The sequence below is a fragment of the Propithecus coquereli genome, unplaced genomic scaffold (assembly GCF_000956105.1).
Source record: "Propithecus coquereli isolate 6110/MARCELLA unplaced genomic scaffold, Pcoq_1.0 Scaffold28, whole genome shotgun sequence".
Taxonomy (NCBI): domain Eukaryota; kingdom Metazoa; phylum Chordata; class Mammalia; order Primates; family Indriidae; genus Propithecus; species Propithecus coquereli.
In genome coordinates this window covers 11,992,223-12,003,118 of record NW_012148396.1, presented here as the reverse complement: position 1 = coordinate 12,003,118, position 10,896 = coordinate 11,992,223, and the positions used below count along the sequence as shown (strand labels likewise).

Below are 10,896 nucleotides of genomic sequence, written 5' to 3'. Positions count from 1 at the left end.
GGCTAATTTTTTCTATATATTTTTAGTTGTCCAATTAATTTCTTTCTATTTTTGGTAGAGATGGGGTCTCACTCTTGCCCAGGCTGGTCTCGAACTCCTGAGCTCAAACAATCCGCCCGCCTTGGCCTCCCAGAGTGCTAGGATTACAGGCGTGAGCCACCGCGCCCGGCCAAGAAAGTATTCTTATCATAGCTCTCAGGCTACTGTGCAGGGGACCAGATGGAAAGCTGAGAGGGCCAGGGCTGTGGCCCAGTGGGGCTGCTGCTGGAGCATTTGTTTGAAGTCGATGGCAATGTCCACTTCAGAAGCAGGGCTTGCTGCTCTGGAACGAGCAGGAGGGCACCTTATCCCTGTCACAGCAGCAGCTCAATGCGGCTGAGCTATGTGGCAGCCCTGAACGGCCTGTACTGTGTCCCAGTCCCGAGGCAGCCCGGGGCCAATGGCCCAGAAGCTGGTGGCTAGAGCTCTTCCTTTGTCCCCATGTGTTCCCCGGTAGAGTCACAGCTGTCAGACCAGCTGACCCTGCCAGCGATGTAGTGGGCGTGTCAGTGGTGATGCACCCCAGGGGCTGCAGGGGCCTTGAGGTGGAGGACATGGACTTAGACACGGTCCCTGGCCCCGAGATGGCAGCCTTCATCGCACACCTGGCAATGGAGCAGGCCCGGAAGGCCAAGAACTCCCAGGAGCAGACGTCCTTTTCCACCATATACTGGATGTACATCATTCCCAGCATCCTGTTCCTCATGATGTCAGGAACGCTGGACACCAGGGCCTGGGGAAGAGATGGTGGTGGGGCCAGTGGCCAGTGAGGGGCGGGGGCTGGTCAGCACCTTGTCCTCTGTCACCCAGGGACCTGCCTTCCTGCTAGAGTCCCTCATTTTCTTGGCCATCCCAAGAAGGATTTGCCAGCCACTCCCATCTCGCCATCCCATGAAGGTAAGACACTCTCCTCAGGCCTGGCAGGCTGCCCAGGCAAGCTCCTTGTCCTCTCTGGGGCTCTGCCATCCTGTTGACAGAGGAGTGGCTGGATTTGGGGCCCTTCCACACAGACGCCTGCATCGGCTGCACAGCTGCCTCCCCCATGGCCTGGCTGCAGCCCCAGAGGCTTCCTTTTGCCCACAGAATAGAGTCCCAGCTCCTGGGCCTTTCGGCCAACTCCCACTTCATGTAGTTTGGAAACTTGCCAAGTTTTCTCCATCCTCCATGCCTTTTTTGGAGATGCGCTCACCCCCCTGTCCCTGGGCTCCCATGCGCCCCCTCATCTAACACTGGGCTGGGCCTGGGCTGGGACACAGCCTCCCTGCTTTCTCCCCTTGAGGGCCCTCGGGGCCCCCTCGGGGGCACTGGGCTGGCCAGGGGCACCATGGCTCCATTCCTCCCAGCCCTGCCCCACGGGGTTGCCCTCTGACCTTTTGTCTGCCTAGTGCAGCTAATCCTCATCTTCAGGCTGCCAGGCCCTCCACAGGCCTCCGGGCTTGAAGGAAAATGTTTAAGGTGAAAAAGAAACAAAACCAGGGCCAGATGCTGTAGATAGAACACCTTCTCCGTCTCCATGGCCTGAGCATCTCACCTGGGATGGGCCTAGGAGGGGCACCGGGCCTTTCCTGTTTATCAACCCTTTAAGTCTATTTAAAAAGATTGACAATATATTGAAATGTGGGAACATTTTGAAACGTTACAGCTTCCAGTGGCCAGTGCAGCTGTTGTTTTGCCTACAAGACTGTTATGATGTGCGTGGTTTGAGACTGGCTGTTGGTTTAATGTCATTCAGACCCAAGAAAATGGCTATCCTCATTGTGCTCATTGCTGTAAATGCTCAGCTGTGTCATGTGGTAGGTTATTATTAAAACTGTTCCCCAAATGTTAAAACAATCCATCACAGCTCTCACTGACATGGTGTCGCTTGCCCCAACAGTGTCCTTTGTAGCTGGCCCCCTCCGGAGTCGTGCACTGCATTTAGCTGTCCTGTCTCAATGTGCACAGGCCCGTGATTAAAACATCCCCAGTGGAGGTCTGGCCTCTGGGCAAGAACTGCGATGGGGAGGGGGACAGCTGGGCGCTGGGGACAATAAAGGGAGCTCACCCCATTGGGCCAGCTGGAAAGTTAGTTGTTTTTGAATGAAGATCCAAACGTTAAAGAAAAGTAAAAACACCTGTTAGAATGGATAAACTCCAGAACACCGACAACACGAAATACTGGCAAGGATGTAGAGCCATGGGAGCTCTCACTCATTGCTGATGGGAATGCAAAATGGTACAGCCACTTTGGAAGACAGTTTGGCAGTTTCTTAACAAAACTGAACGCCTTTACCATAGGTCCACAATAGTGCTCCTCTGTATTTACCCAAAGGAGTTGAAAACTTAGTTCCAGACAAAAACCCACACTTGGATATTTATAGCAGATTTATTCGTAATTGCCATAACTTAAGCAACTTTGATGTCCTTTGATAGGCGAATGGAGAAACTCTGGGACATCCAGACAATATTATTCAGCAAAAAAGAAATGAGCTATGAAGACATGAAAACACATGGAAGAACCTTAAATGCATATTACTGAGAGAATCCAATCTGAAAAGTCCACATACTGTAGGATTCCCACTATATGACCTTCTGGAAGAGGCAAAACTGTGGAGACAGTAAAAGGATCCGTGGTTGCCACGGGTTGAAGGGGGGTGGATGAAAAGGCAGAGCACAGAGCATGTTGAGGGCAGTGAAATCAACTCTGTATGATGCTGCAGTGGTGGAAACTTGTCATTATATGCGTGTCCAAACCACAGGATTTACCACACCAAGAGTGAATCCTAGTGTAAACTGGACCGTAGTTAAAAGTAACGTATGAACATTGCTCATCAGTCGTAGCAGAGGACCCACACTAAGGGGAGATTCCTAACAGGAGAAACCATGTGGAGGGGCACGTGGGAACTCTGCACTTTATGATCAATTTTTCAGTAAACCTAAAACTGCATAAAAATAAGTCTACTCACTTTTTTTTTAAAGTAAAGACATGAAAGTATTGGAAGCAAATGTGGAAATAATCTTGAGGAGTAGAAAGCATTCTTTAACAAGAAAACCCGGAGACATAAAAGATTTTCTGTGAAGGCAGAAAAATTAACAAGAAAAATTTTATGGCAAACTATACCATAAACTGAAAGACAAATGATAGTCTTGGCAGAAATATTTACAACAAATAAAATAGACAAAGGATAACTATCTTTTAAAGGAGCTATAAAAAAGAAATAAGACCCAACAACTCAACAGAAAAAATAGGCAAAAGACTTGAACACTGAAGAAGAAACACAAAGGTTAATGCATACCTGAAAAGACCAATGTCACCCCAGGAATCAGGACAGTGCAAGTTAAAGCAATGCCACAATGAGAAAGGTCTTTACCCTTTACCCAGAGTAAGCTGTTTCAGAAGGGCATCGTTTATATCGCAAAGCCTGAGCCGTCTGCTTCTATTAAATCTTCTATTACAATGCCATGCTCTTTAACTCAGTTGTTGTGGGTTGAAATGTGTCTCCTAAAAAGATATGTTTAAGCCCTAACCGCCAATACTTTGGAATGTGACTATATTTGGAGATAGGGTTGTTGCAGATGCGATCAGTTGGGGTTTAGTGTAGGCCCTAAATCAATATAACTGGGGTCATTATAAGAAGAGAGTCATGTGATGACAGAGACACAGGAAAAAGGCCTTGTGACAACAGATGCAGAGATTGGAGCAATGCACCTACTAGCCAAGGAGTGCCAGCAAACACCAAAAATTGCAAGAAGTGAAAAAAGATCCTCCCCCCATGGGTTTCAGAGGAGCGCGTCCCTGCTGGTGCCTTCATTTTGGACATCAGGTCCCTAGAACTGTGGGAGAATCAGTTTCTGTTGTTTTAAGCCACCTGGTTCTTGGTACTTTGGTACTTATGGCAGCCCCAGGAGACTGGTACCAGGCACGTGTGCACACAGGTATAAGAACAAGGATGTTCACCGTGGCATGATTTGGGATCCCCAAAAACCTGGGATCACAGGACACGTGTCGTGGAACACCACAAAGTTGTTAAAAAGAACGGGAGGGCCAGGCACGGTGGCTCACGCCTGTAATCCTAGCACTCTGGGAGGCTGAGGCGGGTGGATCGTTTGAGCTCAGGAGTTCGAGACCAGCCTGAGCAAGAGCAAGACCCCGTCTCTACCAAAAATAGAAAGAAATTAATTGGACAGCTAAAAATATATAGGAAAAAATTAGCTGGGCATGGTGGCGTGTGCCTGTAGTCCCAGCTACCCGGGAGGCTGAGGCAGGAGGATCGCTTGAGCCCAGGAGTTTGAGGTGGCTGTGAGCTAGGCTGATGCCACGGCACTCTAGCCTGGGCAACAGAGTGAGACTCTGTCTCAAAAAAAAAAAAAAATAGAACAGGAGGAGCAGGGCCCCACATAGACTGAATGGCAGAAGCCCGTGTGGGGTGTGGGCAGGATGATGCCACATGGCAAGGAGAACAAACACGTGGCTTTGCGTCTGCATGGGCATTGGACAAGTACTTGTGGTGTCAACCTGACAGAGACAGGCTCTCTAGAATAAATGAATTTATTTCAGAATAGCAGAGAATTGCAATTCGGGGTACGCTAGCTGCATCGGGCCACAGGCATATTCAGAGGGATTGGGAAAAGGAATCTTTTAAAGACAAGGAGAAGTCCACTTAAGGTGTTTTGAAACCAACGTTTACACAGACCAAAGGTTCCAGGGCTTTGCTACAGGACCTGGCCTTAGCTTATTGGCTGCGACAGCCTTTGCTAGGCAAGTGTCCTTGAGCAAGCGGTGACCTGGAACACTGCAGTCTTGAGGAAGTTCTTACTGTAAGTCCTGTTTCAGGCCTATGTGCGTGAGGGCTTCTTCATGGCCTCCCCGACTCCCTGCTGTTAGAGTGCAACCCGAGTGACTCCATCTTGGAACCAGCAGCTTTCACGTGGACACCCCACCGTCAATGGGGATCGTTCTGCAGGAGTTGGGGGCACTAGGAGAGGTTTCACTGTTTGCTCTGTGTTTCCCAGGGAGGTATATTTTATTAAAGACCTGTGTGGAATCGTAACTTGGAATAAACTTCACTAAAACAACGTGCACTTAGCGCTCTTTCTTAGATAAAAGTTGCCTGATTGGTTGAGAGAACCTAAACTTCACCCATCCTTCTCAAGGGTGAACATCTCTCCCTTCACGTCAGACAAACCGGGCCCCAGGGGATCCCCGATGAAGGCATGTGGATGTGTCACGAAGGACAGGAACGAGGTAGTAAGAGAAATAAGGAAGAGTCTGTGGGTTCGGGAGTGCTGAGCCCCAGGTGGAAAGGCTGGTCTGCTGTGTGTGGCCAGGCACCGAGAAGGCTGGCTGAGATGCCACCCGCAGAGAGGAGGTGAGCTCAGTGCAGGCTTCATGCCAGCTCTGCTGCTCGATGGCCTTCGGGAGGAGAGCCCCAGGGTCAGGTGTTAGCATCCCTCCATCCACTAGTCACCAGAGGCAGCTCCAGGAAGGGGGAGCAACCTTGCGCCAAATGATTCACTTCAGCCAAGGCCAGTGGCAAGGGCAGGCTAACCCCGAGGCTGAAGCCAACAACACTGATCAGCTGCCGGGAGGGTCAGACCCGTAGGGGAACTTAAGTGGTGCATCACAGTGTCTGTAACAAATGCCAAAGGGCTGGGCTCTATTTGTAGAATTAGGGGACAAAACTGAATCAGGAAAATAGTAGGACTCGATGGGTATTTGTCCGGGGGGAGCTGCCCTAAAGAACGAAGTAGGTGCTCACTGTCAGCTTCACTAAGAGGTTGCCATGGAAGGTGAACAAGGATGTGGCCCAGAATACTTCGTGGTGTTTCCGTTGAGATCTCTCTCCTCCATCCAATTTATAAGTCATCTGAGCCTTGCTTCCTCTCCCTTGAGTCGTGTGTCCAGGCAAGAGACCTCAGGCCCCTTTAAGAAGTTTCGAGCTCAGGCATGACTACAGGCCACAGCCAGCTGGGCTGCTGGACAGACACGGAGGAGCATGTCCTATGGTGCAGAGATGCCCATGGCTAGAGTCGGGGCTGCTGCTTCCATCAGCCTCTATTCAACAGATGTTGAAATTAAACTACCTATTTGCTTTTTATGTTTTTTAAAGAGACAGAGTCTTGCTCTGTCACCCAGGCTGGAGTGCAGTGAAGTCATCATAGCTCACTGCAACCTCCAACTCCTGGGCTTAAGGGATCTTCCTGCCTCAGCCTCCTGAATAGCTGAAACCACAGGCACATACCATCATGCCTGGCTAATCTTTAATTTTTTTTTTTTTTTTTTTAGAGACAGGATCTTGCTGTGCTGCCCAGGCTTGTCTTGAACTCCTGGCCTCAAGTAATCCTCCTGCCTTGGCCTCCCAAAGTGCTGGGATTACAGGCATAAGCTACTGTGATTTTTTAAAAATTTGTTTCCTCTCCTCTTTTCATGGAATTTTGTCATACACAGATTTTTCCGCATGGCCCTGATTGTGAAAAGGCACTGAGGGTGTCATGGACACACCAAGGACAGAGCAGGCTGGGGACAGTGTGCCCTGGCATAGTCGGCAAGATCCAGGAGACCAAACAGCGAGTCGAGAGGAGGCATCTGCAGGGGGAATCCTGGGGTGGCCGGAGACGTCTGTGTGGGGTGCAGTAGCTCAGTTCCTCTACCAGTGCTGACCGCTGCATGAGTACAGGGACGCCCCAAAATTGCTGGCTGGGGTTAAACATTTGCTACGAGGAGCAACGGTGCTGACATGTGGTGAAGATAGCAAATGGGCGCTGGCCCCTGGAAGAGTGTTGGAGCAGGACGAGGAGACGTGAAAGCCAAAGGAGGACTTACAACTAGAGAGCGACTAGAGGGTGTCCACGTTGGCTCTGGCAGGAGATTTAGCCGAGAAGCTGCATAAGTAGGAAGATAGTGAAGATGACACAGAAGTCACAGGAAAACCAAGGGAGATACCCCAGTCAGACTGTCAGTTCAAAGAAAGGCTCAGTCCTGTATTTTATTATGTGGAGAGGGGTTTTTCCTTGTGTTGGGAACTTAGTTTACCCTTCCTTATTTTGTTTTTAGTTACCCACTCTAATACATCGAAATTAGGGCTGAATTAGTTAGACCTCACTAACCACACTGGAATCACATGCAACTTTAAAACACGAGATCCGTCATGTAGCTTGTGACACTTTTATTCTGCTGGTCTCCAGAGAACTTTCCAGTGATAAAAAGTAATACACAGGGTAATAAACCTTCAGATGGCCTCCAAAAAAAAAAAAAAAAAGGGCAAATCTTCCTTAATCCACTTTAATCCATTCTCACTATATGTTCTTTTCCTAAGTTGCCAACTCTGGATTCAAAAATCCGAGGTACCATAAAACATTAAGTTGAAGACTAGAAATTAAGAGTGCATAACTGTGGTGGTGGTTTCTTACTCTCTGGAGTCCCCGAATACCTATATAAGATTGTACTGATGTGGTCACTGCAGGGCCTGGTAACCCATGTGTTCCCTGCCCTCTGTCCCCCCTCTCCCCGCTGCCCGTGTCATGTGTAGGGGCGGGAGGAACCCGTCAGGGCAAGGTGCTCACAGATCTTTGTTCGGGCACTGAGTCTCAGTCTCTCCTTCACCCTTCAGCCTCTCTAGGAACAAAACGCAACTCTAAGCCCAAGAGGTAAACTTAACTCTCAGACCACAGGGCAACCACAAAGAGAACAAACATTTTAGGGGCCCCTGGAGAGAGGAAGGGGTCCCGTCCAGGCAGAGGTGTCACTCTGTGTCTTCAGCCCTCCCTCTCCTGAGAGCTGCGTATTTGGCCTGGTGGCATGCCTTCCCTTGGGTGTCCCACAGGCATCTACACTTAACGTGGCCCACAAGAGAGTCATCACCTCCCTCCCCATCCCTCACTCCTCTCTCCCCACCTTGGTGAGAAGCATCACTGAGTTGCCCCTCGTTGGTCAGGGAGTGGGTGGGCTCCCTGGTCTCCCCTCTCCCATACTCTCCAAGTCCATCTCTGCACAAATTTGACCCTTCTCGGGTCCCTCCTCTCCTGTCTGGGGCCCCGTTAAGCATCGTGACCACCTCCCGGCCTCCCAGCTCCCTTCTCAAGCCAGCCTGCACACGGCAGGTGGGGCAAAAGTCATACAACATACTTCCTGTTATTTCACTGCTCTGCCCCAAACCTCACAGTCTCCCCTGATCTTCCAGGTGAAGTTCAAATTCCCCAACTCACCTGCAGAGCTAGTATGGATTGGGCAGTTCCTGGCCCCAACTGTCAGACCCGGCTGCCTACATGGAGCATCATCTAGAATCCACGGCTTCATCCCCCTTCATGCCAACCACCACCACCTGCCCCACTGTTAGGACCTAAACCAGAGTTTGCAAACTGGCAGCGCCCAGGTCTGGTGCTTGGCTTTCCCAGTGTTGGCTCAGTGTTTCAAAGTCAGGAAGATGCCACCTGAAATCCTGGGTCTCCGGCATCTCTTGAAAACTTGGAAGATCTGACAATACTAGGCCAGCTTTCCTTCACAGCAGCAATTGCACAGAGCCGAGTTCTACTTCCCTTTAGAGCCGTCAAAACACTTTCCATTTGGCCGCAGTCTCCACCACTCCATATTGCCTCACACCCAACCTGCTCTTCTCACATAGCTCATGTGCGTGACCCCTGTGTATATTAGAGCCTGCTCCCCTGCCCCATGTACAGTTTCTCCAGTGCACTTGGCTGTTCTTGTCCTGAGGGCTGTGCACTGCTGATGCGTCCTCCTGGAATGCCTTTTTCACCCTGACTGGCAAACACTCCCTCTTACAAGACTCCACTCCAGTGCTCTGGCTGCATTTTGACAGAATGGACCACAGCCTTCTGTGTGCCCCTGTACCCAGTACAGACCTCCTTCCAAGCATCCCCTGCTCCCAAGCATCCCCTGCACCAAAGCGTCCTTATTTATTAATACATCCATTTCTCCCACTAGAACATGAGCCCACGCCATATCTCTAGGGAATAGCTCACTCACTCACTCACTCACTCACTCACTCCCTCAGCAGACAGGCCCTCAGGAAGTCGCTGACGGGTGGATGGGCAGGTGCTAATAGTAACGAGACAACAGCAGCAACAGGACCAGCCAATGTGCTGGGCTCCAAGCTAAGCATGTTCCACGTGCTCTCATTGAACACTCAACAGAACTCCACGTGGGCTGCTGTTATCACCCTAATTTACAGGTGGAGAGACTGGAGCCAGGGTGGAGGCTCCAAAGCTGCCTGTTCACCCCCCTGCCCCAAGCAGTAACCTCCTTGCCCCTCTGTCAGGCTCAAAGTCCTTCTCTCTTCCCACCTGACAGGTCACTGCCCAGAGAGGCCAGGCTGGGAGAAAAGTTGACGATGGCTCTGGCAACCAGCGCCGGGCCCTCAGCTTGTCAGCAAGTAGCAGGAAAGACCTGAGGACTCCACCATCCCAGGCGGCTCTGGGGACAGGGACATCTGATCAGTACCAGCACTGGAATGCTGTTTCCAACAGAGGAGATCAGGGTTCAAACCCGGGCTCTGCTACCTGTGAGCTGTGTGAGGCCCTAGGTGAGACATCCCAGCTGTGAGCCTCAGTCTCCTCATTTGTAAAATGGGGGTGACACCGGACCCACCTCCAGAGCCAGCGTATATGTGAAGGAGTCAATGCGTGACAAGTGCCTGGCTTGTGTTTAATAGATGGTGGCAGCGACTCTTAGCAGAGTCTTTGGGTGCAGCTGCCATCTGCACCATCTAACTGTGGGAGCTCCGCCCCCGGCCAGCAGGTCGGGGAAGAGCCGGGATTCAGGCCCTGTGCTGGTCTTTCCGGTGAGATCGGGTGGGCTGCACGTCGCATCCTCCTGGTTACTGTATTGGGCTGAAGGCCTGGTTTCCTTTCCTCAGTTCCCGCTGGAAGTCAGTCTGAATCCTGTGGGTGAATCCGAGTGCATGGGGGGTACGTGTATGCACGTGTGTGAGTCCTGCATGCGTGTGTCTGTGTGTGTGTGTGCTAGGCAAACGTGGCTAGTCTTCCATCAGTTTGGAACACTAATGCACGCGTATGTGTGTGTTTGTACAGACCTGCTTATGTGTAAGACCTTGCCCCATGTCCCCACCCCGATGCCTCCCTGACAGCCTGGACTATGTCCGCCTCAGTCACTGCTATGTCCCCCTGGCCTGGCACAATGTAGGTGCTCAATAAATATAAGTGCAATGAAAGAGTCTACACACACACACACACACCTCTGTGGTTCCCGTAAGTCTTTGTGTTAAAAAATACTTAATTTGGTAATTCGGGGATGAATCTCATACTGTTTTTGACACTGTCTTTCTCAACTTCACCCAGAGACAAGATGTGACACTGGCTGGTGGAGGAAGAGGAGGAGCCCTGACCCCAAGTCTGCCAGGCCTGAGCCTGGCTTGCCCACATACTGGCTGTGTGACACTGGCCAGTTGCCTCACGTCTCTGATTCCCTAATGAGAGGATCAAATAAGCCCAGACAGGGGAGAGCCCAGCACAGAGCCTGAAAGGGTGGGGAAATCTGGAAAGGGAGTTGTTTGTTCAGCTGACTTTCACCTGGGAGTCCCCACAGGTGCCAGTGGGATTCTAAATCCCCCAGGTGAACCCGGGCTCTGGGCTCTCACATTCACCAACTCCTTGGGGCTCTCAGCCCATGCTCTGAGCAGGGAATCCCACGAGAAAACGAGATCAGAAACAACATCAGGGGACTTATATTTTCCAGGTCACAGAGTGGTGGCCAGGGATTCAGATCTGGCTGAAACAGTGTTTAAAATTTACTGTTCTCGTAAGGATATTTCTCAAAGAACTAAAAACAGAACAACCATTTGGTCCAGACATCCCACCACTGAGTATCTCCCCAAAGGAAAAGGAATCACTGTATCAAAATGA

The 10,896-nt window shown here is 50.7% G+C and overlaps 1 pseudogene; it reads left to right on the top strand.

Moving 5' to 3' along the window:
• The window catches only part of LOC105813311, a 1,035-nt pseudogene extending 226 nt beyond the window's left edge, over nucleotides 1-809 (top strand).
• Nucleotides 810-10,896: the final 10,087 nt, after the last annotated feature.